The sequence below is a fragment of the Aotus nancymaae genome, unplaced genomic scaffold, assembly GCF_030222135.1.
Source record: "Aotus nancymaae isolate 86718 unplaced genomic scaffold, 86718_ANA_hifiasm-v0.15.2.pri h1tg000067l, whole genome shotgun sequence".
In the NCBI taxonomy this organism is placed as follows: Eukaryota; Metazoa; Chordata; class Mammalia; order Primates; family Aotidae; genus Aotus; species Aotus nancymaae.
The window spans coordinates 15,010,129-15,028,769 of NW_026988482.1; the positions used below are offsets into that span (position 1 = coordinate 15,010,129).

The 18,641-nt window shown below is 45.2% G+C and overlaps 1 long non-coding RNA gene across 2 annotated transcripts in view; it reads right to left on the reverse strand.

Annotated features, from left to right (window-relative positions):
- LOC105714828 (uncharacterized) overlaps positions 1-4,272 on the reverse strand; it is a 53,297-nt gene extending 49,025 nt beyond the window's left edge. The window contains exons 1-2 of one of the 2 annotated variants that reach the window (XR_001106903.2): positions 3,327-4,272; positions 614-731 (exon numbers count right to left, since the gene is read on the reverse strand). This is a non-coding gene — a long non-coding RNA (uncharacterized LOC105714828). Of the gene's footprint in view, positions 1-613; positions 732-926; positions 1,425-3,326 lie in introns of those variants that run through there. The other variant, XR_002478671.2, reaches the window with a different exon arrangement.
- Between the last annotated feature and the right edge of the window lie 14,369 nt (positions 4,273-18,641).

Here is an 18,641-nt window from a genome sequence, read left to right on the forward strand (position 1 = left end):
CCCACTGGCATCTCTGCTACTATCTTCCCTCTTTGGACCCCCCAGTCTTCTGTGCACACTAGCGCTCAGCCTGGTGGATCTCACTACATGTATTACGTCACACCTTTGCTCAAAAGCCCTCAATGGTTCCCTGTTTCTTTCTGCATAAAATCTGCACCACCCAGATCTCAGGGATCTTGTTGGTCTGATTTGGCCTCAGTTCAACCCCATAGTTTCCCACTGCTTTCCAGAGAACTTCTTCCTTCCCCTTTGGTCAAATGGATTTCCTTACCCAACTCAGTATACAATAGGGAGCGGGAGGGATGATAAAATTTACAGCCAAAAAACTCAGGTGTGAGTCTCAGACTCACCATCGGATCTCTCTGAGTCTAGCTCCTTATGAGTAAAAATTACATTCACTTTGTAGAGTCGGCAAGAGAATTTTGTGGTGTAATGGGTCTTAAAGGACTTTACAAACTGTAAAGGGCCAAAGGAGAGTAGTTCATATCTAGCCATGGGTTATTCCCAACTCCAGCTTTGCCTTTGATCTCATGACTCACTTTACCTTCCCCTTCTCCATACCTTACACCCACTCAAACCCAACTCCAGCCCTGCCACCCATAGAAAACCATACCTGATCACTCCAATTCTCACTGATCCTGGTTTTTCAAGTCATGCCCAGAGAACATCTTGGTTTGCTCACCGTGTCTTATGCATGTTAGCCTTAGAACTCCAAGTTTATGATTATTTACCTATAGATAATATAAAAATTCAGGTTGCTTACAATTTAAAAATAAGTACATTTATAATAGCAAACATCAAGATAAAAATAAAATGAAAAATCAGGAATGTCACCTTTTTTGCTAAGGTGTATTAGTTTGCTAAGGGCTGCCATTACAAAATACCATACACTAGGTGGTTTAAATGACAGAAATTTATTTTCTCACAGTTCTGGAGGCTGGAAGTCCAAGGTCAGGGTGCCAGGATGGTGATTTCTGGTAAGGGCTTTCTTCCTGGCTTGTAGATGCCGACTTGACTTCTTGTTATGTCCTCACATGGCAGAGAGAGAGAGAGAGAGAGAGAGCAGGTGTGGGCAAGCTGTCCAATTTCTCTTCTTTCTTCTTATAAAGGCGGTAATCCCATCATGAAGGCACCACCTTTATGAATTCATCTAAACCTGATTATCTACCAAAGACCTCCTCTCTAAATACCATCACATTTGGGGTTAGGGTTTCAACATATGAACTTAGGGAGGGGCGCAATTCAGTCCATTGCAGGGGGTAAAAAAGGACAATTATGTCCCTTTTTAAGGAATAGGTTGAGTGGCTACTTCGGTTAAGTATCCTTGGAGGATAATCTTCATTTTCTCTTCTTCACATCTCTATAGAGGGAGAGTCTTCCTCTTCCCAGCCTATGAAGTAGGAGGGTTGGAGTGAACCTTTCCCGTCTCTCTCCCCTTGGGAAGGAGGAATAACTAACAGGATGGGTGACCCATGGGTGGTCACGGAGTAAGGGGCATCAGGAGACAGTCACTGCCTTTTGCTCCTCTGATCTCATCAGAGCAGAGCAGGTGCCTGCTTTCCAGCCTCTCTTAGACTTCTGTGATAAGCCACCTGCTCAGTGAATCAACCCTCTCTGCCGCCCATCACCACCAAGCAGGATGGTCACTCCTCCTGCTTCTACTCCACTGGTTTTCTAGAAGCAGGCCCATAATCTTTCCCTTGTAGTAGCTTGAAAAAATGGACTCACAGTCTGCTTAGCAGAACATGCAGATCCCAGGTCTAGCTCAGGGAAGAAGTATGAGGTCCCACCCCTTCCCCCAACACAGTGGTTAGAAGAGAGCACTGCCATTTTGGAAGCTTACTTTCCATCTGCTATGGTTTGGCTGTGTCCCCACCCAAATCTTGTCTTGAATTATAGTTTCCATAATCCCTACATGTCATGGGAGAGACCTGGTGGGAGGTAATTGAATCATGGGTACAGTTTCCACCATGCTGTTCTCATGACAATGCTGTTCTCATGACAGTGAGTGAGATCTCATGAGATCTGATGTTTTTTTAAGGGGCTTCCCCCTTACTCTGGCACTCATTCTCTCTCCTGCTGCCCTGTGAAGTGGTGCCCTCTGCCATGATTATAAGTTTCCTGAGTTCTCTCAGACATGCAGAACTGTGAGTCAATTAAACCTCTTTTCTTTTTTTTTATTTTAATTTTTTTGAGATGGAGTCTCACTCTGTCGCCCAGGCTGGAGTGCAGTGGCACGATCTCAGCTCACTACAACCTCAGCCTCCCAGAGTCAAGCTATTCTCTTGCCTCAACCTCCCAAGTAACTGGGATTACAGACACCTGCCACCATGCCTGGCTAATTTTTGTATTTTTAGTAGAGACGGGGCTTCTGCATGTTGGCCAGGCTGGTCTCAAACTCCTGACCTCAGGTGATCTGCCCAACTTGGCCTCCCAAAGTGCTGGGATTACAGGTGTAAGCCACTGCGCCCAGCCCCTCTTTTCTTTATAAATGACCAGTCTCAGGTATTTCTTCATAGCAGTGTGAGAATGAACTGACACACCACCCATCCAGCGCATGCTCTGAAGTGCATTTGGCCAATGATCGTGAGCCTGTTCTCAATCACCCCTAAGGGGAAGGAGAGATGGCTTTAGACAATCTGACAAGCACCAGTGTGAACTATGAGCTTCTTGATAGCCAAATGTCACTGACAAAAAGTGGAAATATGGCTAAAGTGAAAGAGAAATACTACAGCCTGATATAAGGGACGTTGAGTAACATAGTGAGTGGGGTCCTCAGTGATGCCTTAGAAGATGCCAAGATGGCCAGCTTTTGTAATAGCTTGTAATAAAAACTAAGAGTTTTGTATTTGTTATTCAGTGTAAGGGATCTGAACTAATGCAGTTCAAACCTCTTGCTTTTTGCTGACCCAATCAGATATAAATTTATCCCAAGAAAAATCAAATGTTAAAAGCTTAGATTCTTAAATATATTAGGAAAATCATGGTACACAAATGATGAAATATTATGCAGTCATTTGATGCGAAACATGAGAAATTTATGTCATATGACAAAAGCACGTAATAATAAATTATATACAATCTATACATTGTACATACAATGATTCTAATCATGTAAAATCATAAAGAAAAGGGGCAAATAATGAGAGTAGTTATCTTCTTTAACCTTAGCTGTATTTTTCTATTTTTTTCAGTAAGCATACGTTGTTTTAGAATTGAAAATAAAATAAACTATAATTTTATATATATACATCTTCATGCTTTAGATACCAGCCTGGAAGACAATGGAGCTGTCATTCTGTTATAAAATTGAGAGATGTACTCACCACCTCACCCAGGTGAGGGGATATCCCGCTTTCACCCAGAAGGGCACTTGATGTTGCTAGAGGGCAAGCCTACCTTTTTCTCAATAAGAAGCTGTAGGAGTTACTGAACATTTTTGGCCATTGCAGTTCATGGATAGCCTCTCTGGGGGCAAAAGACAGACCTTTTCACTTCTATGCACTCTCCAAATGCTTGATTATATAGCTTGTCGCCTATCAGGGAGCCAACTAACTAGTGGTTGGGATGAGTGGTTGATCTAATGATTCATCCAGCTGGCTCACTAAGGATTTCCTTAGCTGGCTCAATAAGGAAATCATAGGTACTCAATATATAGCTACCAAATGATTCAATGAATGATTGAATTAGTTACCATTTAACCTACTGACTGGGAAGTACTGAAAGAATTAAAACACTCCTAACATGCTTCAAGTCCAGCCTGCACTCTCTCTCTTCAGAGATCCCTGCTGGACCACCTTGCCCTTGCTCCTTTCTCCAGCAGAAATAATCCCTCCTGTACCCCTTTCTCCACTCCCATATTCCTTTATGGCCTGGTACACACCACGACTGAATTATTTGTCAGTATCACAACCTTGATGCAATTTGTTATTTGCCTGACTTCCTCACTTGACTCTGAGCTCTTTGGGACAAGGTTTTGCATGTTGTTCATTTTGAAAACTCTGCCCCTAAGGTTCTAAGCAGACCTCACAACATATTCATCCAACATGAAATTTCATAGGGGTTCAGCAAATGTTTGCAAACAACAACAACAACAAAAAATGAATGCAGGACAAGGATATCTGATTATCAATGAGCCATCTAGCCCTGAGCTAAGTTCAGTCTCTGTGGGCGTGAAGGAACCATGGGAGAATTAGCATAATTCTCACCACACTTCATTGCCATCCATAGTTTACATGTTTCTTTTCACTTATAGATCACCGATGTCATGAAGACAGGGCCAGTGTCTGTCTTATTCACCTAACTAACCCCAGCAACTCACACCACGCCATGGAAGGCACTCAAAAATTTTGTGTTGAAGCAGTAAGAGGATGGCAAAGTCACCCCAATTTTCAGTGTTGATTTCCTCCAACTGTAATTACTCACTGAGTAAAACAGCCCAGGCTGGAGTGCCGTGGTGGGATTATGGCTCACTGCAGCGTCGACCTCCTGGACTTAAGCGATATTCTCATCTCAACCTCTGGAATAGCTGGGACTATAGGTGTGCACCACCATGCCTACCTAATTTTATTTTCATTTTTTATTTTTTGGAGAAACAGAGATCTCGTTTTGTTGCCCAGATTGATCTCAAACTCCTAGCTTCATGCAGTCCTCCTGCCTTCGCCTCTCAAAGCGCTGAGTGTGAGCCACTGTGCCTGGCCCTCTTGCTTTTGAGAGCCAGGGATAGTTGGAGACTGGTGGAGGTTTTCTCTCCCCCACTGAAGATTACCTGGAGACTTTCGCAAGAGCCACAGCAGTTCCTAAAAGGAAAAGAAACCTCAAAGGAGAATGTTAATCTCCCCAACCAGGAGAATGAGCAACAACAGGTAATAGAAATAATTCACCCCAACAATCCCTCAGAGTTGGATGCCTGTCTTTAAATCTCCTTATACAAGCTGATTTCCTTAGGAAAAAAGGCAGGTAAAATCAGCGAGCAAGAAAAGAAAAGAGGAAAGCAAAAAAGAGAGAGTCCTTAAATTTTGAGACAAATTCAGTTTATGGGACATAGGGCTCTCTCCTGGCATTTTGCAAAACTACATCATAGCCCATCCCTTGCTCAGCTCGACATCAGCCAAAGCCTCAGACATAAATAAATTCACAAATATATGGAACTGTGGGTACCACCCCAAGGCCAACATTCCTCGTTCATGTGTGCCTTCACTGGCTCCATCTCTCCCTGGAAACCTCCTTTTTGATGTAGCAGCCTAGGTCATCCTAAAGAGGACATTCTCCAACTTCTGCATACCTAAGAATCAACAGGGAGATTTCTGGGACCTGTTCCAGAAACATGGATTCAGTAGGTTTAGGGTAGAAGCTCGGAATCTGCATTTTAATCAGCTCCCTGCTACGGACTGAATTGTTTCACCCCGAAATGCATATGTTGAAGCCCTCACCCCTAATGTGATGGCATTTGGAGAGGGGCCTTTGGGAGGTCATTAAGTTTAGATGAGGTTGTGAGGGAGGGGACTCCTTGATGGATAGAATTAGTGCCCTTATAGGAAGGCATGCCAGAGAGCCCTCTCTGCTCTCAAGTACCTAGGAAAGGCCATGACAAGACACAGCCAGAAAACAGCCGTCTGCAAGTCAGGAAGCGCCCTCACCAAATAGACACAGACCCTGCTAGCAACTCGCTCTTGGGCGCTCAGCCTCCAGAACTGGGAGACGATAAATTCCTGTTGTGAAGGTATTTTGTTAAGGCAGCCAAAGTTGACTGAGATACTCCCCCTGATCATTCTGATGTCAAGAGCCAAGGGCCTATGCTTTGAAAATCAGAATTATCTTCTTAGGCCAAAGCTCTCCTCCCTGTTTCCCCAGTCACTGCTTGAAATTTCTTCTTCCAACATGGCTTTCTCGGCTCTCTGGACAGGCTTATTCTTGGGTACAAGTCACATGAGTGTCACTGACCTGTGACATCATCTGTATTTCCCTAGTGCATCACACAGTGCATGGCATTCAGAAAGTGTTGATTTCATGAATGAATAGGTGAATGAAAGAGTGAGCAAATGAATGAATTTCTATCATATAGAATACTTAACTGCCCTTTTAGTTTCTCCCTAATCCTTCCAACTCTAATTTGAGGAAGCTGTGACTTGCTTTCAAGATTATTTTCCAGGCCAGGTGCGGTGGCTTACACCTGTAATCCCAGCACTTTGGGAGGCTGAGATTGGAGATCGTCTGAGATCAGGAGTTCGAGACTAGCCTGGCCAACATGGTGAAACCCCATCTCTACTAAAAATACAAAAATTAACCGGGCATGGTGGCGGGTGCCTGTAATCCCAGCTACTCGGGAGACTGAGGCACAATAATCGCTTGGACCTGGGAGGCGGAGGTTGCAGTGAGCTGAGATTATGCCACTGCATTCCAGCCTGGGCAACAAGAGCAGAACTCCATCTCAAAAAAAAAAAAAAAAAAAGATTAAAGATTATTTCCCATTTATTCTGTAATTTTGTGGGAATCCTTTTTCTTTTTCTTTTCTTTTTTGAGACAGAGTCTCACTCTGTTGCCCGGGTTGGAGTGCACTGGCATGATGTCAGCTCACTACAACCTCCACCTCCCAGGTTCAAGTGATTCTCCTGCCTCAGTCTCCCAAGTAGCTGAAATCACAGAATCTATTGGTGAAAAGTGGCCCACAAATACACTCTAATGGAGGCCCTCCCATTATTCACTAAAGCTCAGAAAAGATCATTTTCCAACCAGAGACATCCACAAATGGAATGGTGCTGGAATCTTCCCTTCCCTGCAGGAAAGCCCTGGTCAGCCAGTTCAGATGTGGGCAGATGGTTTACTCTTCTCCACCTTGAAATTAAAACACAATAAGCCCCTTCATTCCTTCTCCATTCACATCTTCCGTTCTTAAGAATGAAAAAAATAAAAGACCCCTTAGTTCCTCACTCAAGACTGCCCCAGGCTTAATCAGAGCCTTAACTGTTGTCATTGGCTTTGTTGTAAGCGTAGTGGCAATGATCAGGTTAGGTGTTTAGAACAGTATGATGTCAGCTGGGCTTGTGATGAAAGAGTCACTGACAGACAGTGCAAGCCAACACCACGAGAACAGCTCAGGCTATGAGGTCATTCGGTCCAACAGGTAGGCAGGTCTGTTTTCTTAGCCCTGACATTCGATGCCTCACCAGTTATTGAATAACGAGAAATGTGGTGACTCCTACAAATTCCTGGATCTCCATGGGGATGGAGGAGGGGCTGTGCTTCCTGTCTGCCAGACTGTGGGTTTGATCAAGGGCACTGGAGGAGAAGCCAGAACTGGAAACCTGCCTCCAGGAAGATGGGGAGATGGAAAAAAACACAAGAAAAATATTCAGAGGCAAGTGGCATCATTCCTGCAGAGCTGAAAAATGATTCTGCATCCCACTTAATCCAGACCATCATGCCCTGCTCCTAGAGAGGAAAGTGAAATACCCTCAGACTGAACAAGTGATCAAACTCAGATAAATGAAGCAGTCAATTCATAGCAAATTTACTTTTCAAACAACTAGGAGAGAGGGGAATAGGTGGAGTGTTTTTCTGTTTGTTGAGGAGGGAGGTTATTTCTTAATGTGTTTCTTTTGCTACCCAATATATACTACACATAGGACCCCATATGCAAAGATTTTACAGCTTTAAGAACATGAAATATTTTAATGAGAGGCTGTAATTAACATTTCAAAAATGTAAGTTCGAGGCAAACCTATTTTCCTTTGAACATTTCATAGACATTAAAGGAAACGGAGGTTGTAGGTTTTGTTTTTTATTTTATGTGAGTATGTATGTATTTAGAGATAGGGTCTCACTTTGTCACCCAGGCTGGAGTGCAGTGGTACCATCTCAGCTCACTGCAGCCTCCACCTCCCAGGTTCAAGTGATCCAGCTGCTTCGGCCCCCCAGATAGCTGGGACTACAAGTGCACACCACTACACCTGACTAATTTTTTGTATTTTTCATAGAGATGGGGTTTTGCCATGTGGCTCAGGCTGGTCTCCAACTCCTGAGTTTGAGCAATCCGCCCACCTCAGCCTCCCAAAGTGCTGGGATTACAGGCATGAGGCACTGTGCACAGCCTTTAGTTTTTGTTTTTAAGCATAATATTGGAGGTGGAGTGATCTGTTAGTTTCCCAGGAGGCTGCCATAACAAAGTACCATAAATTGGGTGGCTTAAAAGACCAAAAATGTGTGGTGTCACGGTTCTGGAGGCCAACAGTCTGAAATCAAGGAGTCAGCAGAGGCACGCTTCCTCCGAACCCTGTAAGAGAAACTCCTTCCTTGCCTCCTCCTAGCGTCTCGTGGTTGCCAGCAATTCGTGGCATTCCTCAGCCAGAAGCTACGTCACTCCAGCTTCTGAGTCCATCATCACACGGCGTTCTCCCCTCCTGTGTCTCTGTCTCTGTGTCTTGTCTGTTTTTATGACACCACTCATACTGGATTAACGGTCCACCCTCTTCCATTATGACCTCATCTTAATTAAGTACATCAGCAATGGCCCTATTTCCAAATAAGGTCACATTCTGAGGATCTGGAGGTAAAGACTGAATATATTTTTAGGGGACACACTGCAACCCCCAACAGCTATAATCAGACCAGCTCATAAAAGAAAAACACAGAGCTCACGGCCTCCACCTAGCTCCTGTCAGCACTGGGAAGGCCCTTTTGCATCATCAACCTACTGATACATCAGTGATTCTTTCCAAAGAGGGGAACAAACCATTCATTCATCAACTATTTTCATTAATAGTAGTACAACTAATAATACTAATCATAATCATACTGCTACTAATAAAAATAATTAAGCACATGCAATATATGAACAGGTAAAAGCTAAATTGTTGAGGTAGAAGGAAGAGAGGGCTTGCAAGACTCCACGGGTAGTGTGGGATTAGGGCTTGGGATGATTAGCACCACCCCAGGCCCTAATCCCACAGTCCCTGGGGAGGAAAGGCCTTGAGGCATGGTTTGAAAGCCTCTAGAGTACCAATGGACAAACTGAGGCCCAGAGAGGCAGCAGTGAAAACCTTCTCCAGGAACATACACCATAAGTCTATGGCAGGCAGGATTGGAACCTGGGTCCTTCCCTGATTTCTAGTTCAAAGCCTTCTGTATTCACTTATGTTCTTGGGGTAAAGTGAACAAGAAGATGGAGTTTCACGCTCTCTGGTCTTCCTTTTCAACCAGACTGACTCTCTGTTCCTGCAGCCTCTTCTGTGTCCCCACATTGCATTTCCTGGCAAGGAACATAATTCAAATCCAGCCCTAGGCCACGGGCATGTGCTGTGATTCTCATCCTCAGGGGCAGGGGAAGGGATTCGATGACTTTCTGGATCTTTTCCAGTCCAGGGATACTGCAGCTGCAATTAGGCTTCCAGAATCTGGTTCTATTCTGCCACTCCCTTGCTCTGTAACCCTGATGAGCCCCAAACTCCCTGGCAGTTACCCCACTGCCACAATGGCCCTTCCCTTCCTCTCTGGAGGAGAATATCAAGGCTCACAGGACAGTAGTAGGGAGTTACTTTTTCACAAGCTTGCTCTGAACCCATGTTTTCTTGATCCACATAATTGACAAAGATAGAATGATTTGGGGTCGGGGTGGTGCATAGATTTCAAAAAGGAAACAAGCCCCCAAAGACATTTCCAACTCAATCTGGGACAGTTTAGAAGTCCATACGCAAAGAACAACCCCCGAAGCCTGGGTTTCTTAGTCCAACCAACTAAACCCTGGGAGAACCTTCCGAGGAGGCAGGGGTGCCCTCGCGAAATACTCTGTCCACATCGGAAGTCAGTCTGACTGCTGTCCACTAAAATTACTCTCCAAAGACTTACTGTAACCTTCAAGGAAGTTGACTCTGGAGTCACTCTCCTGCCAATCAATGGAAGGGCAGTCATTTGGAGAAATCTCCAGGAAGTAGTGCCTCTAGGAACAATGATCGGCCTCGATGTGTGGATTCAGGACATCTGCATTCCAATCTGGGCTCTGCCACTTACTAGTAGATAACTTGGGACCAATCTCTTACGATTGAGCCTGTCTCACAGCTGTAAGTTGAAGCAGCATTCATTCAACAAACACTCGTCGGGCACCTACAACGTGCCAGGTGCAGTGCAGAGAGATGGCATATTTTGCCCCCTCTACTTCACCGGCTTGACTATCAGATTATCTGGAGTCTGGAAGTGGCTGCTAAATGCTTGTGATGTGTAAATAGTGTTTTTACTATCGGACTCCCGTGGAGTGGGAGACACTTCCTCGGCATGTCCCTTATGCGTCAGACGCTTGTGCTCTGATTTCATATCAAAGCAACGTGATTAGCTCTGAAGATTTTCATTATTTTCCTTCATGCTACCCATTTTGAGGGCTAAAGTGGCACCCGAAAAAGTATAACGCATGCAAATAGGCATTCTCCGATTTATCTTTTAAAATGGTGAATGGTATGAATTTTGCCTTATTCATCCTGCAGGGTCATGCACACAGTAGGTGCTCAATAGATATGTTGAATGAATAAATCCGTGAATAAATGCATAAAGGCCAATCTTGCCTCCAAGAAGGAGAATTAGTAAAACAGAATCAGAAGGAAGGAAACCTTTTCCATGAGTTGATTCTACCCATCTCCCAGTATACCAGCATCTTCTCTAGCACTCTCTGGCTACTGTGAATGACTCAACGTTGTGCATTCCCTCTGTGGCTATGACATGAAAGCCCTTCTGTCTAGTGATCTTCATGCACTGTCAGGAGGCCAGGTGCGACCGCAGGAGCTCAGGCTCCTGACATCTTCCTACAGCAGTCATACGAAGGAAGCAGGCGACGCGGGTGTCCCCCACCACCCCTGCACTTACTGCTGGGGCCAAGAGGGATATTTTCATCCAGTATTCTCCCCCTTTCTTTCTTCTTTTAAGCTTCTTCCAGTGATAAAAGCTGGAGCAAATTGAAATTGGCAGCTCTGTGGTCTTCGAGCAAGAGGGAAAGTACTAGAGATCATGTGAACGACACTTTTGAAAACCTTAAAAAAAGATCTAATCTTGCCTCAATAAAAACGACATCATGTCACTGTAATCGGCAGGGGAAAGGCTTGAAAGTTGCTGGCAGTGGCCCAGCAGAGTTCAGGGGTTATGTTGGCAGTGGTAATTTCCCACGGGAAAGGTAGACGAAGAGTCCTGCCTCTCAGGTGAGCCTCTAGGCCTGTCAGGTACAAGGCGGAGTGGGGAGGAATAAGCCCCCCCACCCCGAAGCCGCCCTGTAGTCTCCAGCACTGCTGTAACAGCACTCAGAGGCAGGCTCCTCCACCCTCCTCTCCCACCTGCCTTTCTTCCTGACGGAGCTTTTCACTGTGCTCCTCCTGGTTGGCTGACTTTAAGGGAGAGATGAGACCACAGCTAACCCTGGGAAGCCTTGATAACAACAAACCTCCTGGTGAGGGCACAGATCTAGAGCCAAGGAGGGTGGCACTAAATGCCCCAATTGCACTCAAGTGTGGAATTCCTGCAAATTCACCCCTATGTGGTGTGAGCCAAGGACAATAATAAAATAGCAGGTCGATCACGCTGTAGCTGGCCATTCTGCATGGGGGCTACTTTAGCCCTGGGAGGTGCAGTGCTGGGAGCTGGTCTTCACGGCACTGCAGCTTACCTTCCATGGGTAGTTATAGTCTACTACTAGCCAGTAATCCATTAGCATGGATGGGTATATAAGGGACAGGCAAGAATGACCACAACAGGGTTTGAGGGACAGGGGCCACAGATGGAAGGGTTACTTTTCAGGACTTACCCTTTTGTACTGGTTGAAATTGTTAAACATGTGTACTTATTTTTAATTTCAATCATTCGGTAGATAAGGATACAAATCCATTAGCAGCAGATGAGCCCTCAGATGATGCCTGCCTTTCCGGCATCCCTCATCTCATTTCTCAGACTGGGGGACACAGGCCCCTTTAGGGATACAGAGTAGCCCAACAGAGAGAAGTCTGGAATTTCACTTTTACTTGAAGGGCAGAGGGAGAGACAGAGACATCATTTATAAGCAAAAAGGAATCTGGGCTCCATAGCTCACACCTATAATCCCAGCACTTTGGGAGGTGGAGGTGGGTGGATCACTTGAGGTCAGGAGTTCAAGACCAGCTTGGCCAACATGATGAAATCTCATCTGTACTAAAAATACAAAAATTAGCCAGCGCGGTGGCATGCACCTGTAGTCCCAGCTACTCAGGATGCTGAGGCAGGAGAATCACTTAAGTCTAGGAGGTGGAGGTTGCAGTGAGCCAAGATGCACCACTGCACTCCAGCCTGGGCAACAGAGTGAGATCCTGTCTCAAAAAAACAAAAACAAACAAACAAAACAGGAAACATGAATCTACATGGAGTATAATACAACGTGTACTGGCATGAGGAAGAGGAAACATAACACCGTGTTCTCATGCTTCCCATATGCCATATACCAACGAGCCAACTCCTGAGCCAATGACGCACTCAGTGCCGGTTCTTGCGTTTAAGGGAGTCTGAGGCTGCAGGGGTGTTAGTGGTTGTACCAGCCTCCGGGGGCTGCACACATGAAACAGAGTCCAGTTGCTGTCCATGACCTAGACAGCAGGTGTTCACAGAGCTGGGGGGGAGGAGAGGGTTGGGGTGGTGTTTGCCTGGAAGGGTGGGAAGGATCTTGATTGGCTGAGGCTGCTGAGGGCTGGGAGATTGCATCAGCAAATGTCAGTGGTGGCTTGGATTTAGTAGAAGGTTGGTCCTGGGACAGACACAAGTGTGAAGTGCAGCATAGAGACAACAGAAGTGGACCCAGATTATAGATTATAGAAGGCTCCTATGGGGGCGTCACAGGGTTTTTTGATTTTTATTTTTTGTTTTTTTTGAGATGGAGTCTTGCTGTGTAGCCCAGGTTGGAGTGCAGTGGAGTGATCTCGGCTCACTGCAACCTCTGCCTCCCTGGTCCCAGTTCAAGCAATTCTCCTACCTCAGCCTCCCAAGTAGCTGGGAGTACAGGCACGAGCCACCATGCCCAGCTAAGTTTTGTATTTTTTAGTGGAGATGGGGTTTCAACATGTTAGCCAGTCTGGTCTTTAACTCCTGACCTCATGATCCACTCACCTTGGCTTCCCAAAGTGCTGGGATTACCACCGCGCCTGGCCAGGGTTTACACTCAACGTGGCCAATGAGTGCTGCCCAGAATTGCTGTGTTAGTTCTACCCTCGCAATACATCCAAAATCCAACCACCTCTTTGCTACCATTCTGTTCCAAGCCGCCTTCACTTCTTACCTGGATTAAGGTTGCAGTTTACCTCTATCCTTGCCTATACAGAGCAGCCAAAATGATCCTTTATAAAGGTAAAGCATGTCATGGAACTGCTTCGCTCAAAACTTTGCAATGGCTCCTGCCTCCCCAAAAGCAATAGCTAGATCCTTAGAATGCCCTCCTTCCTTTCAGCCTGCACCATCAGGCCCCATTGCTCTGGCTCTTGGCTCCATCTCCCTCCTCTTCCCCTTGCTCACTTTGCCCCAGTCACTCTGGCCTCCTGGCTGTTCCTAGAGCAGGTGGTCTTGCCTTAGAACCACTGCACCTGCTGTTCCGTCATTCTAGAAAGCTTCCCCCAGCAAGCTTAAAGTCAAAGCCTCTCTCTAAGGCCTTTTCTGAGCATGCAATTTAAACCCACACCCTCCCAGCACTCCCCTTCCTCTTTCCCCACTTAATCTCCCTCTATAGTACCAATCACCATTTAAAATAGCATCCGCAGGCCAGGCATGGCGGCTCATGCCTATAATCCAAGCACTTTGGAGGCCAAGGTGGGCGGATCACCTGAGGTCGGGAGTTCAAGACCAGCCTGACCAACATGGTGAAACCCCTTCTTTAAAAAAAAAATATATATATATATATAGCATCCACAGTCGCGGCAGCTCATGCCTGTAATCCCAGCACTTTGGGAGTCCGAGGTGGGCAGATCACAAGGTCAGGAGGTCGAGACCATCCTGGCCAACATGGCGAAATCCTGTCTCTACTAAAAATACAAAAATTAGCTGGGCTTGGTGGCACATGCCTGTAATCCCACCTACTTGGGAGGCTGAGGCCGGAGAATTACTTAAATCAGAGAGTCAGAGGTTGCAGTGAGCCGAGATCGAACCACTGCTCTCCAGCCTGCCAAAAGAACGAGACTCTGTCTCAAAAAAAAAAAAAAATTAAATAGCATCCAACCCATTTATTTATTTTGCTTATCTATCTCATCTAAAATGTAGGCTCCAAAAGCACACAGATTTTTCTTTTTTTTTTTTTGCTTTGTCAAAATGTAATGCCAGGCAAACACTTCCTTCAGAAGAGTTCCCATTAATAAATGTGGAAGGAATGAGGGAAATTCGAAAAAAATCACCATTAGATCACCACAATAACAGTTGCTACGGGCAAGATCCTTTGATGGATTCTAAATTTAGTGGCCAGAGTATAAGCAGAAGTCGATCATTTGCATAGTCTTGAAGTACTTCCCGCCACCCCTGCCTACAAAAAATATTTAGGAAATACAAAGGGAAAATTGTAACTTTACCATGAATGATCCTTGCAGAAACCACTTCAACCAAGTAATCGTGGTTAACATCAGCCGTGATATACAGTGGCATCGTGGACCCCCTGACACGATGCCTGGGGAAGGTACATTCTCTCTATGATGTCCTTCCAATAATGCAGCTCCTGACATAATCCTGAGAAGACAGGAGACAAACACAAATGGAGGATCAGGCTACAAAATAACTGACTCGTCCCCTGAATCATCACCAAGTACAGGAGACTAAGGACACGTGACCTCTAAATGCACTGTGGGATCCTACAACAGAAAAAAGGACTTGAGTAGGAAAAATGGTAAAATCCAAACCAAGTCTGCCATTTACAGTATAGTACCAAGATTATTTTCTTAATTTTGATGATTATTCCATGGTTGTTTAAGACGAACAAAAGGGGAAGTGGGTTAGAGGCGGTAAGAGAGTTTGCCGTACTATTTTTGCAACTTCTCTGTAAATCTAAAATTATCTCAAAATAAAACATTTTGAAAAAGAATCATCAGTGGTAACTGCAAATTTGTCAGTGCTCTTTTTAAAAAAAAAAAAAAAAACACAGAGTTTTGCTCTTGTTGCCCAGGCTGGAGTACAGTGGCATGATCTCAGCTCACTTTAACTTCCGCCTCCCAGATTCAAACAATTCGCCTGCCTCAACCTCCTGAGTAGCTGGGGTTACAGGTGCCTGCCATCACACCTGACTAATTTTTATATTTTTAGTAGACACGGGGTTTCATCATGTTGGCCAGGCTGGTCTCGAACTTCTGACCTCAGGTGATCCACCCGCCTCAGCCTCCCAAAGTGCTGGGATTACAGGTGTCAGCCACCATGCCCGGCCAATTTGTCAGTCTTCTTTCACTGAACTTTATACTTCTTGGCAGAGAGGAGGGAAAATCAGTCTAGGAAATAATCACTATTAAACATGGAATTTGGAAGTAGGGCCTGCCAGTTAGTTGCTCAAGTAACAAACCTGATGTCCTTTTTTTTTTTTAAGGTCTCACTCTGTCACCAAGGCCAGGCTGGAGTGCAGTGGCACAATCACAGCTCACTGCAGCCTTGGCCTCCTGGGCTCAAGTGATCCTCCCAGCTCAGACTCCTGAGTAGCTGGAATCACGGCTGGGCTCCACCACACCCTGCTAATTCTTCTGATTTTTTTGGTAGAGATGGAGTGTCCTTGTTGCCCAGACTGCTCTCAAACTCCTGGGTTCAAACTATCCTCCCACCTTAGCCTCCCAAAGTGCTGGAACCACACCCCACTCAGTGTCATCTTTGGACCCCTCTTTCTCCATCGTGGTCCAATCCACTCACCAAGACTTGTCAGGTCTCTTAATCCCTTGAATCCTTCCTGCTCTCCAGCCCCACCAGCCCCACGGAGGCCGGCCTTTCTCTTCTCACCTGACTTACTGCTGGAGCCTCCTCTGCACTAAGGGGAAAATAGTGAAACTCTAGGGAAGAGTGCCCTATGCAGACCTGGAAAGGCTCTTCTTTGCAAACGAATGGCATGGAGTCACCTAGAGACCAGCGAGAGGGAAAACCAATGTACAGGATATGGAAACCTGGGTGAAAAACTGCCTCAAACCTATCAATGTGTGAAAGGAAAAATCGACGAAACTCAAAAGCCCCTATCTTGGTCATTCTACACAATCTTTACTCTGTGAGAGAAAGCAGCGAGTCCCATGCAGGGTATCAAAGACTGAGGTCTCACGTTATCTCCAGTTTACTCAAAGAACTCTGCATATGTGGGTATTATTTTTATCTCTCCCTTTTGTTTATTGTCTCAGGGTAAATACTTGTGATTCATAAATGCCTTAAGAGTGAATCAGTATTCTCCTGTTCAAACCAATAGAGGCCACATCAAACAATAACCTACAAGGTATTATTAATCATTAAATAGGCACATATATGAGCACTCAGGCAAGGGAGTCATTTTTCTTTTCTTTTCTTTTCTTTGTTTGTTTGAAGGAAGTTAACAAAGTACAAACCTTGACTTTTACCTATTCCAAAAAAATGTATGTTTCTAAACCATTAAAAACTTAGTTAAATTCAAGGGTAAAAGGGCAAATATTTCAAGTGGGAAAGTGCTCCTCTGTTTGGGAGACTTCCTTCAGGCATTGAACTAAGGCCTGGAGTTCACACTGTAGCACTTACTTTTCCCATAAGCACATACCCTAGAAAAATGAACATTCTTGACCATGGTTGGTAGAAGCAAGAGTTCATGGTAGAATTTCTACGCTGTAGCCACACCCAGGTGCAAACTGACAAGTGGGCAAGCCCAGAGCACACCTGCTCTATGGGAGAAGAGACCAAGTCATGTCAAATACACTATAAGCACAGCCTCCACGGGACCTCCCTCTTCTTCTCCCTGCCCCTATACACACTAAGACAGGTCCTCTAGGCTCAAAAATGGGATTCCTCCCTCTATGGACAGTGGATCAGTGGTATCACCCCTCACAGATATGGAGGTGCTAAAACATGGATGATTTTTCAATAATATTTCTTCTCCCTGTCCCTCAGGAAGCATCTCTGCTGCTACCACAACTGAATGGACACGTGAATCCAGCACAGTCAGTCGGAGGCGTACAGACTGGGATGGTCACGCATCCCGGCTTACACTAGTTGTCCCGGCATCAGTGTTACTAGCATTACCTTTCACTCTCAAAAGCGTTCCAGTTTGAAACCTAAATGATATGGTCGCCGCCACAGAACTGGGGCAGGAAGGGTCTTCCTTGGGTGTTCATGTTTCCCACCAATCTCATCTCCTGCAAGTCAGACGGGGGCACAGGGAGAGTCTGCCCACGTTTATGCTTTTGATTTACACGTCACTCTACAGCCCTTCCTATGCCCTCCTGTCTCCGTGGGGGAGACCTGCAGGCCAGGCCTATATTGATGCCTGATACCTTTGCATCCATTCAGATCTTTCCTTTCTGTGGGTTTGAGGCTCCTTTCAATTATTCAAGGCAGGACCACACCAAGCTCTACATCTGCCTGCACACAAAGTCAAAATCAGTGCTTAGGTGGTGGAGACCCTTTTTCCTGAAAAAAGAGAAGTCAGATTTTTTTTTTTTTTTTTTTTTTTTTTTGAGGCAGAGTCTCGCTTTTTCACCAGACTGGAGTGTAGTGGCATGGTGTCGGCTCACTGTGACCTCTGCCTCCCAGGGTCAAGTGATTCTCCTGCGTCAGCCTCCTGAGTAACTGGGACTACAGAAGTGCACCACCACACCTGGTTAATTTTTTGTATTTTTAATAGAGATGGGGTTTCACCATGTTAGCCAGGATAGTCTTGATCTCCCAACCTCGTGATCCACCCTCCTCAGCCTCCCAAGGTCAAACCATTTTTTAAAGTCTCTCCCGGCCCTAGATATACTCGTGAACCAATTTACCAGAGTGGCTGCCATCTATTTCTTGGAAAACATTAGCACTTTGTGAATTTTATTAGATGAATGAGGTACCTATCTTACATATCAGGGATGTTTATTATATAGTCATAGGAAATGTAGCTAAGAACTTATATTGTATTTACAAAATGCCAGGCACTGGTTTAAGCCCATTACATATATTGGTCCCAATAATAATCTTATATGATAGGTACTAGGAATATCTCCCATTGAACAGGTAGGTAAATTGTAATTCACGCAGCTAGAAAGCAAGCAAGTGGAACGTCAACCCAGGCAGTCTGGCTCCAGAGTTGGCTTTTTTGCCACCCTGCTATCCAGTTTCTCCTGAAAATCTACGTGGATATATGTTCAGCATTCCTAACAGAAATAATCAGCAGGCCAGTCAAATCTCAGCTGTAAAACACTTGAAGTTCACAGAGGAAGTCACCATTTAAATCTAAGAGGGCATTTCGCCTCCACTTTATAGCCCCCTTTAAGATATCACTCAGCATTGTAAAACAACAGGTGTGTTGGGGTGCTCTATCAAAACAGGTGTTTCTGTGTGCTGTGTTTACACTCATTTAACCCAGGGTGTCTGAGCACAATTGCTATTTATTTCTCAGTTATACAGAATCTTTCATAGGGAGCTCGTATAAAAAGAGGTGTGAGGTGGGAGGAGAGGTGAGCAGCGGCCCCACCTCGGGACCATTGGCTGGGCTT